Source organism: Eptatretus burgeri, chromosome 8 (assembly GCF_056783735.1).
Source record: "Eptatretus burgeri isolate ZD-2024b chromosome 8, Ebu_testis_v1, whole genome shotgun sequence".
NCBI lineage: Eukaryota > Metazoa > Chordata > Myxini > Myxiniformes > Myxinidae > Eptatretus > Eptatretus burgeri.
In genome coordinates this window covers 67,152,135-67,156,541 of record NC_140968.1, presented here as the reverse complement: position 1 = coordinate 67,156,541, position 4,407 = coordinate 67,152,135, and positions in this window count along the sequence as shown.

Genomic DNA, 4,407 nt, shown 5'->3' with positions numbered 1-4,407 from the left:
CCTCAAAATAATTTAACTGAAACTGACGTGATTGGCATTCAGATCAGGAAAAATTGTTCAACAAGTCAGAAATTGGTTTTTTTAATGAATAAACATGCAGGTATGGAATCCCCAAAAATCATCTAAACAAGGTATGAAGGAATGACAAGGTCGGAATGTCACCAGAAGGTAGGAATATCCTTTTACGGATTGCCATCACGACATCTTTTGACATTTTTCAGTATAAATCCCCCAACAAACAAGAGAGTTCATAGAACATGATAACCCACAAAGTGTTCTGGTGTACACTGTACTTTAACTTTAATAAAATGATGATTTTACAGAACATTTAAAAAATCTGGAAGTTTACACTGTCTATTGCACCACCTTATCTTATACATTACATTAGTTATTCGTGCCTATTGCTTGTGTCCTTTATAACATCCTTAAAAACAGTAAGTTTCCTGTTTGGAATGATTTTGAATTCTGTTTGCCAGGCAGACAGAGTAAAAAAAATTATGTCACTCCTCACTGTGCGTGCGCGATCGGGATGAACTCAGAGCCAAAGTACTGCAAAATGGCAAATTTGTCTTCCGATTCATATTCCGATCCGTTTTCAAAATACAACATTCAATTTAAGGAAATTATTCTTCAATCATAAACTACCGATCATAAACTGATAAGAGGACGGATGGACATGAACCAATTGCTTAACCCCGCTGTTTGTTCGTGGTGTAATAAAATACACAATTACGCCAACCCCCCCCCCCCGACAAATATATAACTACCTCTAACATAGACATCTTCATACAATTGTTACTATTGTCACCTATGACAAAAATGTCAAAAGATATCGTAAAATGTTTGGTTGTTTTTTGGGGTATTCCATCCCTACATGTCTTAACATTGAAAAAAAGTTTTTCTTCTAACTTATATGGAACTTTTCACATGTTGGTGTACAAAATAAATAGATGTGTCCAAAAGTGAAGGACAACAGTGTAGTTTCGAGATGTTATTGGTGTAAAGTTAATTTATTACCTCTGCCACTGAAGGTGAAGGAGGTTATATTTTCACCCCTCTCTGTCTATTTGTTGGGTGGTCGCTAGACTACCGTTATTCTCAGGTTTTCCATCTGTCTGTATGTATGTAATGGACAGCTCTGGAGGCCAGAGGAGTCAACCGATTTTGATGAAACTTGACTGGTAGGTTCGTACCAGGATGTAGTTGTATGCTTTTGAGCACTGTTGCTTTGGATGCCACCGTTGCCTTGCAACGGGACTTTGAAATTTTTGAAAAAATCCGAAAAATATTTTTAGATTTTTTTTTTCAAAAATCGGCTTCCGCGCTTTTATGCGCACTATAATCAACCTCTTTGTCAAAATATTTCAGCCCGATCCGTCAAAAACTGTATGACTAGTATGCAATTATATAGCAACCACCCATGTCGCCTACCGGCTTGTTTGTCTGTCTGTCTGTCTGTCTGCCTGTGTACAGGATATCTCAAAAAGTTGTGGACGGATCCAGATGGAGTTTGGTGGGCACATTGGGTGTGTGACAAGGACGAACTCATTAGATTTTGATGAAGATCTGGATCCGGATCCAACTACTAGAATTATTTAAGTGATTCTTCACCAATGGGAGAGATGGTCAAAAACGACATATGGCGCGATATCTCAAAACGTTGTAGACGGATTTGGACAAAACTTGGTGGACACGTTGGGTGTGTGACAAGGAAGAATTTTTTTTGTATACCTTGTCGAGGCTTGTATGAGAGCGAACACACAACGTACAGCAAGGAGGGCATGAGACAAGAGGGGCAGGAGTGGGAAGGACTTAACAGTGGGGAACAGAGACATTAGGAGATCAAAGGAAGGGAGAGGGGTGGCGTGGGGAACACGAGGTATACAAGATGGACATGACGGACTTTCAGGAAGGAAAGCAGGGAATTTGAAGGAGGTGGGTTTGGGTGGATTATCGGGGGTAGAAAAGATCGAGGATTTGGATGAGGGACGATAACAGGTGGTGGTGAACAGCTGTTTTGAAGGTCTGGAGGAAAGCATGGGATTGAACAGTGAGGGAATTTATTGCAAAAGCGGGAAAAAAGAGGAATGAAAGAGTGAAGGTGAGCAGTGCTTCGTGATTTTGGTACTTTTACCAGAAGGGGGTTGTTGGCGGACCTTGAGCACCCTGCGGAAATGTGGTGGGGACAAATCGCAGACACAGCAGGGGGTTGTGACTGGAGAGGAGACGGTACAAGATAGAAAGACCACTGACCTGCCTGCGGTGAGAGAGTGAGAGGCCCAAAGACTCAGCCTCATCGCGGGAGATGTCAATGATCCAAAATGCCTTGGTTTCCACAGCGTGAAGCCGAGAAAGGTGGGAGGCAGGAGCACCAGCCCAGAGTGGAGAGCTGTACTCCATCAGGCTGTGGATGAAAACTTTGTATGTGATCAGGAGCTCAGGTAGGCCGAGGAAGGACTTTGCACGACGGAGGATTCCCAGTCGGCGACTGGCTTTGGAAGCCAAGTTGGAAATGTGGCTTTCCCAGGAAAGATCATGGCAGATAGTGAGACCCAGAAGCTTGAAAGAAATGACCCCTTCAATAAAAATAATTTTGATTCAAAATTATTTATTCATTCTTGGTGAAGATCCGAATCCGGATCTGGATCGGATAATTTTTGAAGTGATTCTTCACTGTTGAGAGATCAGGCTAAACTAACATTTATATAATCACGATATCTCAAAAATGTATTGGGCCCGATATGCTCTTGTGGATCAGGCATTACGTGGTGGAGGTATGCAGTCTACCAAGTCCCCTTCTAGTTACATATATATATATATATATATATATATATATATATATATATATATATATATATATATTTATTTTTATATTGTTGCGGTTCTCAGAACCGCATGCATACAACAGATAGGTGTCCCAAGACAGTTATCCCATTATTATACATGTAGATAGTTACCTTCCTTTTGTTTCGTGGGACAACAGGGAGTGCGTTGCGATGATTTAATAGTTAGGGTTGCTAAATAATTTTCTTTTCATCCTTACTCTTCTTTTCTTTCCTGGGATAAAACAGTAATGTGCGCTTTCCCAGTAAGGTGGGCAAACTGCCGCACTGCCATGAAGGATCCACTGTATCCGGAGTCTCGTTCCTGGGCGAGCCCGGAACCCAGCATGTACGGCAAGTCACATTCGTTTTCGAAGGATCCGCTGTATCCAGAGTCTCGTTCCCGGGCGAACCCGAAACCCGGCATGAGCGGCGAGTCACGTGCGCTTTCGAAGGATCCGCTGTATCCAGAGTCCCATTCCCGGGCGAGCCCGAAACCCGGCATGTGCGGCGAGTGACGTGCGCTAGGTGCTGGACTGTCGATTTGAGCTTCCAATTAGCTGGTGAGAATCGCTGATTGCATTGGAAAGGCATGTGAACAAATACCTCTTGAGAGGCTGCACGAATGGTGTTTTTCACAGCACGACGCCCACGCTGCACGAAACACGTGCTTGCCCCTCGTCTCGTTTACCACAGCGCGATGATCCATGGTACCCTCTGCCCTGCTTTCCCCTAGTCTCATGTACAACAGCGTACCTTCCTTCACCAGACACGACGTGCGGTCCACGATGACCCGAGATCTCAGAGCGAACATCCCCGGGCTCCGAAGGAGGATACGTGGTCTGTCCGGGAGGTTCTCCGGAAGACCGTGGGTCCATGGTCGGTTCACCCAAGGATAAGGGGTCCGGACCCGATGAAGATTTGCTTGTGATTTGCGTGCCTATTTCAGTGTGGGCTATTCGTGTCACGTCATGGGGTCGGAGCGAGGTGTGGTCACTGTCTGGGGTGGCTTTGCCGGAAAATAAGTGAGGCGATTTCCGGCCCAAGCTGGTGGGCCACGTGAGGGGTCAGGGCCAATCGAAGCGCCCGATTTGGGCAATGACGTTTAATTCGGCATGGCCCCCCTCCCCCCGAGCTTCGGGCCCTATAAAAGACGGAGAAGTTCCTCCATCTCTTGGGTGTGTGTGTTTTCACACAGTGTGTTCCTGTTCTCACCTCCTGCTTCTCGACTCCACCTTCTTGTCTCCGCCCACACCACGACGTCAACCCCACCCGCTTACCTGGTCCCGCCCACTACTCCATCCTCACACTCTGGACTCCGCCCTTCTCCACTCAAGCTCCTCCTTCACGAGCACAGTCTACACACGTGCGGATGGGCCAGAGACAACGCGACTACTGTCGGGTACTGCACCATGGAGCATTCCTCCCCCAAAACGTATTGGTGGCGCGTCGTGCCATCGGGCGCCCAGGTACCGAGAGCATAACCTCAACTCCCCTCCCTCCCTGGTTGCAAAAGTCCCTTCTCATCGGGGTTTCTTTTTCTGTGTGTGTCTGAGTGTGCTGGTGCCTGTCTGCGAAGTAAGTC